The following is a 15,889-nucleotide window of genomic DNA, read 5'->3' as shown; positions in this document are numbered from 1 at the left end:
AATAATAAATAATAATAACAACACTCACATTTCATCAAATTTCGTTTAACCGTTATTCGCACCAATATGCATTTCTCTTAAATCAATGACAACTTATATTTTTATACAAAGATTAATAAATTTTCTTCTCTAGAAAATTGACTACAATCCCTCGATAGTCTTAACTCTATCACGTAGCTCTTTGTTTTCAGACAAATCAACATTTGATTTTATAGATTTAGGTAATTGTCCCATACATCGCACACGCCCCTTCTTTGTAGCTCTTTGTACTTCCAAGACATAGAATCCTACTTGTTTTGGGTTAATTGAGATGTTCTAGCCTCATTGCTATGTTTTTTTAGTTCTTCCTGAAATCTAAAACATAATTAAATGTCATCCTTCCAAGACATAGAATCGTACATGTTTTGGGTTAATTGAGATGTTCCAGCCTCATTACTATGTTTTTTTTAGTTCTTACTGAAACATAAAACAGAATTAAAAACAGTTGGCAATCAAGCATGAAAAGGCACGAGAGTATCTTGGTGCTGCTATCAAAACACAAACAGTTGGAAAAATATAGTGGAAAAAGTGTGTACTCAAGCATTTAATCTGTTGATCCTGTTGCTAGCATGCAAAAGCACCGAAACTATATTTTACAAGCTACACAACAAACAATACTCTATTCACTCTTGGTTTTCCATATCTCACAAAGCATTATTACACTACCATTGCTATTATTTTCTAGTTCTAAATCTCAGATATCGCATACACAAATATATATATATATATATATATATATATATATATATATATATATATATATTCGGCACTACATTAAATCAAACAACAACAAGATATCATACTTTCAAATGGTATTACAAGATTTTGATTCAAAATTCTTCAAAATTCTGCGAAACAGAGAATCATTATGTACTTAAACATCCAAGCAAACCTAAAACACGAAGAATCATCCTACATTCCAAAACTGTTAGATACTTACAATTATTCTTGCAACTTTTTCATTGACAATCGACCCATCTTTACGTGTGCAAGTTTCAATGTAAATATCTTGTCATCCAGGCATCACTCCTTTTCCCTTTTTCATTTAAAAACCAAACAAACATGTTATATGTTTATTGTTTTTAAAAACAACTCACCCAATAAAAAAATACAAAAATCAAACCTTTTCATCGTTAAACTTTGGGAGACTTTTTATTTCTATACAATAGACATTGTGATACTTAGAACAATTTTGTTTATTGATTGCTCTCACTTTCTACAATTGGTATAAAATATTATTAGTCGTAATAATACACATTTTAGTGTATTACTTATAATATGTATGACTTAGTTGTGCTTTTCAGAGAACCAATGTTCAACCAACTTACGATATTGAACTTCGTCAACCCTCACATCATGTAATGTAGATACAACTTCTTCTATTGTTTTACTTAAACCAAATCCAGCTGCCTTTAAATCATCCTTTCATTGTCTCCATTTTTCATTCAAATTAGAGTTTATCATTTCTCGCGTTACATCAGTTATTGGGGGAACAAACTCATATAGTTTCTAACTATAGCTAGCGCCATCTTCTAACAACCCTTCCATTGTGCTTTTATCATTTGTCTTATCTAGTCCACTATTTTGTGTTTTCAAATACCTCTCTCTCTCTCTCTCTCTCTCTCTCTCTCTCTCTCTCTCCCCCCCCCTTTTGCGTGGATTCTAAAATCATTAATTGCATAACCAGTGAAAAATATAAAATTAGTCACTAAACTTGAAATTTTTTCAATTATTTAATCCTTATTACCCTTTGTTTAAACCACTCAGTAAATTTTTGACCATGTTGTTTGTCAATTTCAAGTTGTGACAATCTCTGCTTTTGATTTTGCCTCTTGGAAGTTCCAGGTGCTCAGTAAAAATTATGACAGTGGAAATGAAATATGATTTTTTTCCTACTCTATATATGGAGAAACCGCATCACAGTTAGAAAGGACATATCTTTGTGCTTGCGTTAAGTTTTTCTTGTCAAATTTAGTTCTATTCACTCTCCTCCGTTTCCCTGGAACTTTTGTTTTTTTTTTCACACCTAAAGGTCGTCCAATAGGATGTAAAAAGGTAACATTATATTTCAAATTATATTTCAATGTTGAATCCATTTGATCATCTCTGCTAGGTCGATTCAACGTAGTTTCAATTCCAGATAGATATGATGAACAAAATGTTAAACATTCATTGGCCAAAAAGGTATACATGCTTCTAAACACAATATGATTTTATTATAACTTTTAATAAAATATTTTCCCCCTAATTTCTTATTTTTTTGAAATGACAAAGAAAATATATTCAAAACCAAGATAATGCGATCAACTTGAACCTCAAAATTAAGTTAAGGGGCAAAAAGTATTTAAGCATGTTTTTAAAAATAAAAAATGAGAAATTTTCATCCTTCATTTTTTAACTCTAATTTATCAACCCAAAATTCTTTTTTTTTTTTTTGACTTTTCAACCCAAAATTCATAAACTCTTCAACTCGGGGAAAAATTCTCAAAAATCTTGATTTGTTCCTTTACTTTATCAGGCCAAACATATCCAAGCATCTGCATGGAGATTTTAGTGGATTCAAGGAGATTTGAACTCTTTCCCATACAAGAGGGACAATTCAAGTCTAGCTAGATCCTTAACCATTTGTACAAAAGAAAATTATCAAAGAATATTATTTTGTTCATACCTTCATGTAAGGTTCTAAATGTATGTGATCATAGTTTACAATCTTTTCCATTACTATGACCCGAAACATGACTATGAACACTAATTAATTACTCCTTCCGTTTCAAAATGAGTGTCGCTTTAGCCAAAAAAAATTGTTTCAAAATGAATGTCACTTTCAATTTCCAATGCAATAATAAATTTTTCTTTTCAATTGTACCCTCCAATTAATACTCAGCACACTACTTCCAAAGTATTACTTTTAAAACTAACCAATAGTTAATAAGGATAATTTGGTAAAATAACCATTCTCTTTCTTTTAATCATTGCATATGTGTGTAAACACCTAAAACGACACTCATTTTGAAATGGAGGGGGTAAAATAACAACAACAATAAAATTCAAGTTCTCATCAAACTTATTAATGTGCATCATCCTTCAATTTACAAACACCACAAACCAGAATGAATCATTTACAAACCACCCAACCACCATACAATGTGGTAAAAGTTCCGCCACCATTAGCATGTGCGTAATCAAGGATGGCTTCTCGAGCACAACGTTCCCATTCTCTAGCAATATCCTTGATCAACCATGGTTTATTCAAAGTCTCAACTTTCCTTTCGCTCTCTCAAACAGATCTCTCAGGTTGTCACTGTAAGAGAAAAAGTCACAAAAGATAGACAATCGAAAGATTAAGAAAACTCTTGTTTGGTTAAAAGCACAAACCACATAGCTTGAATATAATTAAAACCTAACATTTACTTGCACACTTGTATTATGTATCATATGACTAACATGTAACATCTATTTCTTATCTAATTCAATACATATCAATATTGCATTGTTTTATTATCCTGAAAATGAAGCATTCTTGTATCTATAGTAGGAAATTTTTGACACTAACTAACTAACTAATATAGGAAGCAAATAGTTTACTTAGAGCAGATTCTCCAAGTAAACAAAATAACTTGATAGGCACTCAAAATTATAATTGCAAGAGAATACAATCATAGTCTCTAACCTGACTTTCAATGGCAATTTGTCAAGTATCACAAGAGAGGAAGACGGATAACAAGCAGGAATCAGCAACCGCAGTGGTTTGATCAATGACTGAAGAGCCCATAAACATACTCAACGAGATTAAATTAATTCAAAATAATTGATACAAATTGTTCAAAATAGTATAAAAATGCATTAACCTTTTTATCAGAAGTAAAAAGAGATACGACGTCCTGATTGATAGTCACTGCATTGAAAAGGATATTAACAGATAATTCTTCACTTATTTTAGTAGCTGCTCCAAGCACACTTTTAACATTTCCCCTTTCAATAACAAGCTCACAATCGAATAACCGATTGTTTATATCTCTTACTTCTTCTAAATAAATCTGATTTTCCTCCTAGAGTTAACAATGTGACAGTGATATGCTATTAAAAAAAAAACGTGACAGTGATATTCTTGTAAGAAAAGTGAAAAATAAATAATGGTATAGTTTGTTGTAGTTTCTTATCGTGGAAGAAATTTACCAGTGGTTGAGGACACTTTACTTTAAATATGAATTCATTCAAGTTCGATTCCATAGCTTCAGTCAACTGATTGAAACTGTCGCCTGTGCTAGCTAAAATGCTAGGAGAATCATAGGCAGTTGCAGCAAAGCTGCGAGGCATTTTCCATTCTGAGGAAACAAATCAATGGTAGTCACAATCTTTCTAATGAACATGCATCAATATGAAATGCAAATTAAACACTACAGTGGCGAGAGACCGCACCTTCCGGAATAATAAAATCTGGTAGTACTAGTTCATCCGACATCTCTGGTAGTTCATTAAACAATTTTTCCTCTGGTAATGCATCATTCAAATGAACCACCTCTTTAATATCAGCAACAGCTGCACTCAAAGCTTCAGGCAAAATGGATGTAAGCTGAAATAATATCAGAATCACCGCTTTAATAAGTCTCTGCACTGCAGGACTTTGCTCATCAGAACCGGGTGCAGATTTACGATAAACTTGATCTTTAACCAACGGAGAAGGAGAAATGCTCTGAGTGCTGGTGTTCAAACCAAATGTTTCCGTTGCTGGAATCCTTGGAGCATTGATACTTGCACAAGATGTTTGAGGTTCTTTTGGTGTAAGGTGTGTATGGTGTTCTACAGCATTGCCAGTTCCTAAGATCGACGGATGATTTCTAATATTGCTTTGTGAACTGGCAATTTGTAATCCTGCTTGGTTACCTTGTAAAAACGTATTGTTCTGCAAACAAATTTGTATTGGTAAATGATGTTTCCTTGAGTCAAATACTTCTGGAAATTGGTGAAAGTTACGTTTCGAATATTACCGTTAGAGAAAATGTAGAATTTAACGGGTCAATATATTGTAGATTTGGTTGCACGTCAGGTGACTTTTTCTTCAGCGGCGGGTTCATCTTTAAAAGGTCTTGTAAATATGTATAATGTATCTACTTTGATAGCTTGAACCATCGTACCAGCAGTGATCCCGCTTTTACTCATTCGAAAGAGTGAAAAAACGTATTCCATTGTACTCTTATTGTCTTTTGCTAAGTCCAATTCTCCTGGGTTTAAAATTTGACCAGCCTGAAGAAACTTTATATAAATAGGAAAAATTAGTAGTAATTAGAAGCTGAAGTTTCTAGAATCATAATCTGAATGAAAAGTTCACAAACCTGAATCCTTCTACAAAGCCTTTGGTAAATTGGATGGACGTTAGAAAAATATTTGTTTTTCAGAAATTGGAGCTGCAATAAGAAAGTAACATAACATTGTTGCAAACTCTTGTTGAAGATAACTGTATAATAATGGGAAAAAAGTCGATGTTTCTAAACAACATTTGTTCACGATGCCTTAGGTAAAATATCAACGTCATAAAGTAAGGGTGGGAAGGAGGATCGTTGTTGATGAAATATTCGGAAAAATTTTAGTAGTTACCCGTTGATAAACATTCTCCTGCATAGATACATTTGAATTTGATCCTGCTTCAATAAATAGAAAAGGAAAACATTAACATTCAATGAACTGAAGGTGTTTTTGTTTTCAGGATGAAGAGGGGAGTGATTGATGTATTTTTGGAACAACGATAAATAAAGCATTGCAGAAAGAGCAAAACAGTTTTTCTTTAAATTTCATTCAGATTCAAAGTTACTATATTTTACCAAAAAAGTTGGAAAACACACAGAATAGAGATTTAGATTCCATTATAAAAGCAATAAAATCAAATGTTGGTCTACCAACCATTAATATTATTGAAGTAAAGTCTTGTTTTGGAAATTAGAAGCTACTAAGAACTACAAATCATAAGTGGAAATTCAATTATTACAAAATGTATCACTATCAGGATAAAAAGTTGTATTTATAATCATATATCAAGATAAAATAGCTGAAATTAATCCCCAAAACTATCATATTGGATTTACTCCTTCAACCCACATCTTCGTCTACCATAGGACTGATTTCTAGAACACAACTAAATTGCTTTTAGTGTAATTTTCTTTCCACGCTTGTTTAAAAGTTGCTATTATATGTACATTTTCTTAAACGGGTGTCTATATTATGCACAAAACAGGTGTTGGAAACCCATTTTTGATGAATCTGATTGACTATAGTGACATTTTGGGTAGATTCTCAATTTTAATTTTCGAAACAGTAAAGGATGTTGTTGGTAGGGTTTGTCCTTGCAGTTTTTTCCTCAAAATTGCATTGGAAAATCTTATATGTACATAGAAGAAAATCCGAAGTCGAATGGAGCTCCTTCATTTGGACTAAGCCTACCTATCTCTCTTGCTAACCCAACTAGGAAACTCATGTTTCTTAGACGCGCAAGGTCTATCATTTCTTTTGTTAATACATTTTTTTAAACTGATTTACGTAATGAAAATTAGACTTTTGTTGTTGTGAGTATGTTCTTTTGCAATAGACTAATCCATAGTTTAGTTATAAAAGCCTACGTGTATCGCGTTGAAAATTTTAGGTTGAAGGCCTTATGTTATAGTGTATGCATGCATTTTGATATGATTTTACTTATTTATTTTTTTAACAAGCTTTATCGACAAGAAAAATTTGTAACAAACTTTATCAACAAAAATTTTATAAAAAAATAAAAATCAGCAAAAAATTTCCTTTGTAAGGCACGGGTCTCAAGATAAAGATAATTTGAAACATGATCAATATCAATAAATAAAACTTTTGAGTTCCATTTTTATGGAGCCATCATTTTGAACTTCTGACTTAACAACCCACAAAGTACACTTTCTTTTCCCTCAGGTGGAAGACTTTCTTCATCCTTTTGATCATTCTAAATATCTGAAAATAGAAAGAAACATAAGATTAACATATCAAGTTGTTGCTGAAAGCTTAGCACAAAACCATATATGAATAGTAGAAACTAACTTTCAGGAAGGTAACATATGTTGGAAAGATATCGTTACAAAGGGAATTGAAAAACCTATACGACAATCAACTACAAGTGTTGAAAAACAAAAACAATGAGTATATAATACGACAGATAAATACAACACAGTAAAGTGACAAGCATTCAAAGAAAAAAAAATTCATGAATACTAATATTCATATGCTTGTCAGAGATATAAAATAGATTTGTTACTGCCAATAATTTCACTTGTTGATTCTACAAGATGATAATTTTTTATTTTGATAAATAATTACAAATACTATTTGAAAGAATGATAAGAAATCATACAAGAAGGAAAGATGAAAAGAAAACAACAAGAAGCCATGGTGGATAAAATTTCAACAGTTATTTAGTTTCTTAAAATCTTAATATAGGTAAACAATTAACACAACCATATCCCACAAAGAAGTGTTTCCATCCAATGCAATTGATTAATTATAGACAAAGAAAACACATTGAATCCAAAAATATCATGTTTATCCGAAAACAAAATGAAGTAAGTTTGCATTAATTTTTGGATCATTGGACATAGTTTCAAAAATATCGTTACTCATTTGTGAATAACGAAGACACGAGAGATGGAATATTTAATTTGATTGTAACAATATCTAGTGTTATAGATTAGGCATTTTCAATTGAAACAAAGCCACACTATTCAATTAGGTATTTTCAATTGAAACTAGGAGACCATATTTTTCAGCATTTAATTAGTCTACTTGACATTTACTAGCCAAAGGGCATGTCCATCATATTTCCCTTTTTTCTTAGTGTAAAAAAAAAAAAACAAAGACATTTACTTGCCAATCAGAAAAGCAAAACAAAGTCAGCAGCAAAATGTGAACTCGTAAATGAATTAAACTGAAACAGCAGCCATGTAAGTGATAATTTTTTAGTACCGTTTTTTATGTAACCAACAAACGAGATCGACGGCGGCATTCAAACTCCAAGATTAGGTTTAGATTTTTTTTAGCCAAAAAGACAGCAATGGCGGCTGAACAGCTTCTTGAACACTTCAAATGTCCGATTTCACTTGAAATCATGTCTGATCTCGTTATCCTCTCCTCTAGTCAAGCCTTTGCCTATTATCTCGGTTTTTCTTAGCATACTCCACATAGTGTATGATGATGGGATATGTAGAGAAATGTTGCTCAGTATCTGGACAATAATAAGACTGCAACCAAAATACAACACAGTCAAGTGATAGACATTCAAAGAAAAAGATACATTGGTGGAGAGTATTCAAAAAATTATTTCTTGAAAGAATATTGATTCCTAAAAGAAAACACTATCAAACGGTAGTGGACGAAAATTCAACAATATTATTTAGTTTCTAAACATCATATATGCAGACTCATGGAAATTCACACAAACTTTTACCACAGTATAGGATGGCTTTCACTTCAGAAAATGCTTGAGCAGAATATGTGGCTGCCTCTTGTGCAGACAGGGACATTATTATTTATTTTCTTGTGCTAACTTAGACTTGTGCTAACTTGTCAAACTTCATAGAGGCATTAATTATGCCTCCCATCCAACATGGGTGATGGTCTTCCTCTGTCTGGATGTGCTCGGGTAGGCGTAATCATGTACTGTTTCACCTGGAATATAAAACTCAACCCCATGAGTATGATCTCTAATGGAAACCAGTAAATATGACATCCAAAAATGAGAATAGCATCCAACTATGGCTCACAATAAATGTATAACACTAAATGAAGAAAAAATATTGATTCCTAAATATTATAAAGAAAAAAAACTATTTTTGATTCTACACTAAAAAATGTAGGAAATTTTTTGACTCGATATCGATTTAAATCTTTAATTAGAAGAGTTAACGAACATATAATTAATAAATCAATAATGCGAGGCCACAAATAAGTGTTTAAAATGAAAACAACATACATCTCCATCGCTTCCATCACAAATCTCTAGATCGAAAGCAGCAACCATGCCTTCATAGATTAGGGTTTTCAAGTCATCGATATGAAGTGGCTCTGGGAAGGAACGATGAATATAATGAGAATAAAACAAATTTTGAGTTATAAATGGGAATTAAGTGATTTTTACCATTAGATTTAGTGAACCAAGAACGGATTTCGTCAATGAGTTTTTCAGCTTTGAGGTGAGAGTTTTTGCCACCTTGTTGTTAATCAACAGCGCCTCGAAAGAGCCGGCCAACGATTCAAAATATAACCAACCCCTCAGCAATCCCTGCATCACACATATCACCATGTACCAAAATCCTCAGTGCCAACATTTCGTACATAAAGAGGGTGCTATTAACATTTACTTTTTGATACACTATATAGTAGATGAGAGTTTCATCTCTTTCCGGAGAAACATAAATATGAAAAGTACAAATGATATGTGTATGCTATTCAAGCATACCTCAAAGAAAGTCAAAGCTTAACTAATAAATATTAGTTTTTTTTTTACGTTAGCATAAGTTTTTGTTGATAAAACTAATTTTCAAAAATGTTTTTTAAAAAAACTTATATCTCATAACATACTCATACAACACACAATTCTTAACAGTTTTGCAAAAAGTTAAAGTTCTTGCCTATTTTGATGAGTAACAACAATGTAAGAATATATTTTTAGACAACTAATTTGTGCTTAAAAACATTTACAAGGACCAAATGAAACAAGTTGATATCATTAAGTTTCAAATTTTTATTTAAATAAACTCAAAATGTAGTTGATGATATAGTAAATCCAAATCAAAAATCAATAATATCATTTAAAATAATGCTCCAAAATACTATTTCTTTGAAACTGCCATTGTAAAAGTAATTAATAATCACCCCATCTGCCACCTCCGATAAACCGGCACCGACACCAAACTCCCGTGTGCTGATGAGGTAAATATCTCAAGCTACACCTTCCACGTTCACAATTTCTCACAATAAATGCTGGAGAAATTGGCCGTCCAACAACTTGAACATGAGAGATGCTGCACCATAGTAATCCAATTTATCAGAGTTGGAAAACATATAAACAAACATGACAACTTTTTCTTCTGAAAGTGTGATATGATACTGAGTGTGTTTAGTGCAGACTTAGGGGTCACAAGATATAATGCAAATAACAACTTCTAGTTTTGTATATTATTTAGTGGTCACACAAAGCACAAGCAAAATATTATAAAATGGAAGTGAGAGAAATTAAAGAGAGCAGATTTGAGAAACATACCATATGTAGAATAAATTATCCTCTTTTTCTTTTACTCTACCTAACAGCTCCACTAGCAGTACTTCTACGCCAAACAGAACAGGCTCAGGCAGCTTGAATGATGGATATAATAATGGGATCGGTGTCAATACCTAAAAAAGATGAAAATTTTGAATGTGACTACTAGAATCCAACGATTTAACCCTAAACATAAATATAAAATCTGAAGTAGATTATTGAGTACCTTTTTTATGGAGCCATCCTTTTGAGCTCCTGACTTGTTGACTCACATTCACTTTTTTAATCAAAGAAATTACACTCGACCACCAAAGATAGGGGTTTGTAGACGACCACAAGAAATTGAAATAATTATTAAGAAATAGCATCTGATCTCTACAATGAAGCTGCAACAATTATAGCAGAAATTAGAAGAACACAGATGACAAATTAAAATTAATACATGCAAAAAAAAAAATGAAAAAAGTGGAATTAGATCTGAGGCATACCTGTGTGTAGTTAAACATACCAAGGGCTCGCTCATGGCAGCTTTTTTTCTACATTGGTGGAATGGAAGGAACAACAAAATGTGAAAGTAACAAGTTGTGAAAAGGTTAGGGATAGCAGCGGCAGATAAAAGTGTGAGAGTGAGTAGCAGTGGCAAGTGAAAAGAGTACCCTTTTAAAACCCTAATTATATTTAGAGCTGTCAATTGGACCAGTCCGGCCCAGCCCGCCTTAACCTGGTGGACCAGCTCATATAAATGGGTCAGAGAGGGTCGGCCCACTTGATTCATGGGTCAAAGAGGGTTGGCCCACTTGATTCATTGGCTTACATTCAAAACATTCACAAAACATATGATTCAAAACATTCTCATCTTCAATTATGTATATAAATCAAAACCAACTTACATTCAAATATTTTGTCTCCTTCAAAAAAAAATCAAATATTTTGTCAAAACGAAAAAAAAAACTTACATTCAGATATCATAAATATCAATAAAATTCTTTTAAATAATATTATTTATCATCATAATATAGTTGTATTTGACCAAAAAGTAATATTATTATATTTCTTACATTTAGAGAGGGAAATTAGTGACGGAAGAAATAAAATTCCTCACAAATTCCTTGGTCGCAAAATTTAGTGACGGAATTAGAGAAGGATTTCACATTTTCCCTCTCTAAATTTCCCTCACTAATTTTTGCTTTTTTAGTAGAGAATTAAACCTAAATCTGATTTTATACTTTTAATATTTTATTTTGTAATTTTATTAAGGTTCATGATTTTAACAATGGATTTGTTGATCCGATCAAATGTGTGTGGAATGATTTTCTGTTAATATTTGATGGATTTTTATTTTGGATGGTGAAGCTTATAGATATTGTTGTTAAATTGATGATGATGTATATAAACTTGTATTTTTTATTTTTTGGTTGGGTAATTAGAAGAGGGTTTTGATTTCTGAGATATGATTGAATAAATTTGGTTTGTGGATGATCTGTAATTGAATGTTGTATCCAAATTTATTATTGATTATTGTTTCTTCAACTTACGTTTTTTGTTAGAGATGATGGAGATTTCGATGATGATTCCATCAAATGTTGAGGTTAGCAAACATATACCCGATGATATTGCATTTTATGTTCTGTCAAAACTTCCCATCAAATCTTTGAAACGATTTGGATGCGCACGTAAGTCATGGTCTCTCTTATTTGCATGACTATGCACCGCAATAACTTCTTATCAAAGGACCATTCTTATTATCATGATATGTCTCTTCTCCTAAATCTGACAAGACGTCAAAAACATGTTTTGTATTTGCTTTTTGGGGAAAGGTTTGAGAATAGAGTTAAATTAGATTGGCCAAAAGTGGATGGGGATGACACACAACCTATTCAAGAGGACAATGATGACCCACCATATGATTTGGAAGTGGATGCCTCTTGTTTTGAAATTTTGGGTTCAACGAGTGTTAATGGCACTCTTTGTATGCATTCTTACTACTATGGAATTGAGAAACTTACCTTGTGGAATCCAACTACCAATGAACTCAAGACAATTCCTTCCATTCCTGATTTTTGTGTACCTCATCAGTCGTATGTTAATCACATTAATTATCTTGTTTGTTATAACGGTGTTAAAGATGACTTTAAGGTGATTCGGTTCACAACTTGCAGACCATTTGATGATCCTCACTCAAGTGTTTCATTCTGGGTGATATATAGCCTACGCAAAAACTCTTGGAGAAAAATTGACATGGATCATATGCCTCCAACTTATACCGGAACTGAAGAAGTGCACATGGATGGGATGTCTCATTGGTTGGATCAATGAAGTCCACATATATTTTTATTGCCATTTGACTTCAGCAATGAATCTTTAATTACAACAACCACGCCCTCATACATCGATGATGGTTCTTATAATTTTTTGGTATGGAGAAACTTAATGATATTGAATGGGTCTATTGCTTTCATCTCAAATTATGAAGAGACATCTACGTATCACATTTCAATTTTGGGTGAACCCGGTGTAATGGAATCATGGACTAAACTCTTTATTGTTGAAACCTTGTGTTAAAGATGACTTTAAGGTGATTCGGTTCACAACTTGCAGACCATTTGATGATCCTCACTCAAGTGTTTCATTCTGGGTGATATATAGCCTACGCAAAAACTCTTGGAGAAAAATTGACATGGATCATATGCCTCCAACTTATACCGGAACTGAAGAAGTGCACATGGATGGGATGTCTCATTGGTTGGATCAATGAAGTCCACGTATATTTTTATTGCCATTTGACTTCAGCAATGAATCTTTCGTTACAACAACCACACCCTCATACATCGATGATGGTTCTTATAATTTTTTGGTATGGAGAAACTTAATGATATTGAATGGGTCTATTGCTTTCATCTCAAATTATGAAGAGACATCTACATATCACATTTCAATTTTGGGTGAACCCGGTGTAATGGAATCATGGACTAAACTCTTTATTGTTGAAACCTTCCCTTGCCTTGAGAATCCTATTGAATTGGGGAAGAATGGAAATATACTATTTAGAAAAAAAGACGGCGAAATATGTTGGTATAACTTAAGTAGCAGGATGATTGAGGAGATTAGTGTTAGAGCAGAGAGTTGTTCCATACTATTCCATATATAAAGCATTCTTCCAATTGGATGAAGATATAGTTAACTTCTTTTCATTGATTTCTCCGAAGAGATATATGACATGGCATTTAGGATTCTACTTCTTAAAGTGGCTTGTTAAATGCTCATGCTGAATTATGAAAATGTTTGATCATAAGAATTTTCCTTTATTAATTTCAATTTTTTGGATGGTTCTTTCTATCTATAAACTGATCTATTTATGTGGTCATAAATTGTTAACATACAGTGTAACCGTCATGTTGTTGATTTGATGCTTATAAGTTATAACCATCTATTTCTCGACTGTATTTGAGATTGCAATAACTTGAACTAACTTTTTTCTTTGGTGTTGTGTTAGTTTGCATCATCTTGTTACTTGGTTTCATAGTTCTGACATTGTCCTTTTATGTTTTACACGGATTATCTTCTTAAAGTCTCAATTTTAGTAGAATTCATTGGAATTTTCTGCAAAATACTTAAACCTATACCATGTGCGTTGTTAGTAATAGATATTTCCAACCTTAATGTGGATTCTCTTTCTCATTCCTTGAGACATAAGAACACTTGAAAATGCAACGGTGTTAAATCTCTTGTGGGAGACTTTTGTCACGCATTGTGGTCCTATCTGGTTCAAGAGATACGTAGGCTCTGTTATTGGACACATAGGATATCCAATTCAAACACACAAAATCCATTGAGACACAAATTGGATTCAATTAACTTTTTTTTCTTCAACAAATACCCAATCTAATTATTTTTTAGGTAAAAGCAAACAAGTATTTTCCAACGATCCAAACAAATACACTTCTTGGTATGAATCACAAGAATCTATAAGACTGTCCTGCTAGAATGTAATGTAATATTGTGATGAATGTAGATGATGACAGTGCATCAACATTAGTTTTTAGTTCTATCTAGGTCTTTATTTTAGCATTTGGAGAGTCAACTGCAATGAATTCATGGTGAAATCAAGCCAAAACAGGAACGAGAGCTCAAGAGAAGAAAATTTAAGAAACCAAGGAAAATTGCCCAAGAATGAAGCATCGTGCCACGTTTAGTGACGTTCGTGGCACGTTGAAGGAAGCGTGGGACAAAGATTCATCTCTAGAAATTTCGTGGCACGAAGCAATATGCAACGTGCCACGATGGTTGATTTTGTCTGCTGCCACGTAGGATTAATGAAGCATCGTGCCACGACCAGCCCGTAACGTGGCACGATGATGGGCTTTTTCTGAAACCCTAATTTCTTTCTATAAATATCTAGCTGCTAGCAAGGGTTTTGGGTACAGATTATTATTGCGATTTTGAGCACTAAGGACGACAGGAGACCAAGGAACGAGCCCTGAATCTCATACCAACACCCCGTTGGTTAGATTTATATATGTTTTCTCTTGTTATTTCTTATGATTGTTTAGCTATGAGTAGCTAAACCTTTAGTTTGGCTAAGCCATGATGAAACTTTTTTGTGATATATGATTTTGTAGTTGAACTCTCTCTATAATCAATGTTATTCAGTTTTTATTCAGAATTACTTGTGTTTATTGATTTTCATGATTATTGTTTTGTATGACTACTAGCCCTAGCTTCTTGCAATCACATGAATTGTTCTTAGGAATTGAATGACTACTAGCCCTAGCTTTTAATCCTGAAATAGTAATTTTGTTTAACTCAACACTAGGAGCCTAGAGATAGGAAATTGAGGGTTATGATACATGAATTAACGTTCCAAAATTGCTTCCGCAGTTATTCAATCACGTTAAGAGATTAATAGGGTTATAACTTAGGAAAGGGCTTTGATGCGAGAGATTGATCAAAGTCACTTAGTTAATTTATCGTAAAAACTGAGTAGTAATTGAGAGTAGAGAGAGGAAGACTTTTTCATATAAAGCAATAGTGGATTCACCGGCTTAACCATTCATCTCAATATAATTTTCTTTCAAACTCTTTCTACTTTAATCAAACCTGATTAAAACCAAACCTTACTGCCTAGGGCAACCAAATACAAACTTTACACATCCTAACGTATAACGCGCTTGCTACAATTGAAATTAACACAGTCCTCGTGGATCGATATTTTTACTACTTCGATAGCTTTTGGTACACTTGCTAGATCTCTATCAAGTTTTTGGCGCCGTTGCCGGGGACTGTTGATTTATTTCAACAAGGCAATTACGTTATAATTTAGGGTTTTTGCAATTTAATTTTCCGTTTTACATTTTTTTTTTCTGTTTCAGTATTCATTTGATTACTCTTTATCGTGCAGCGCTACTAAGGTATTTTGCTGTTTATGCGAGGTAAACATAGCTCAGACGACTTAGAGTACGATCCGGAAATTGAAAGAACTGCTAGAGCACTTCGGAAAGCTGTCCGGTCGCAAAGGTTAGCTCAGTCCGTTCCATCGGGTGTTCGAGAACAAATACCGGAGCCACTCTCAACTGAATCTGAAACGAT

General features: G+C 32.8%; 1 long non-coding RNA gene and 3 pseudogenes across 1 annotated transcript; 1 reads left to right on the top strand and 3 right to left on the bottom strand.

The window, feature by feature from the left end:
• Positions 1–141: 141 nt before the first annotated feature.
• LOC146898465 (uncharacterized) lies at positions 142–1,503 on the bottom strand (annotated as a pseudogene).
• A 1,651-nt stretch (positions 1,504–3,154) lies between these two features.
• On the bottom strand, positions 3,155–5,114 carry LOC146898464 (mediator of RNA polymerase II transcription subunit 15a-like; annotated as a pseudogene).
• A 5,192-nt stretch (positions 5,115–10,306) lies between these two features.
• On the bottom strand, positions 10,307–10,930 carry LOC146898463 (uncharacterized). The gene is made up of 3 exons (XR_015021288.1): positions 10,792–10,930; positions 10,530–10,689; positions 10,307–10,437 (listed from the first exon to the last, which is right to left on the bottom strand). It is a non-coding gene; the product is annotated as an uncharacterized LOC146898463 (long non-coding RNA).
• A 1,125-nt stretch (positions 10,931–12,055) lies between these two features.
• LOC146898462 (F-box protein CPR1-like) lies at positions 12,056–13,488 on the top strand (annotated as a pseudogene).
• The last annotated feature ends 2,401 nt before the right edge of the window (positions 13,489–15,889 follow it).

This window comes from Medicago sativa, chromosome 8 (assembly GCF_051527215.1).
Source record: "Medicago sativa cultivar Bolivia chromosome 8, Bolivia_mono, whole genome shotgun sequence".
Classification (NCBI taxonomy): Eukaryota; Viridiplantae; Streptophyta; class Magnoliopsida; order Fabales; family Fabaceae; genus Medicago; species Medicago sativa.
This window is presented reverse-complemented; position numbering and strand designations above follow the sequence as displayed.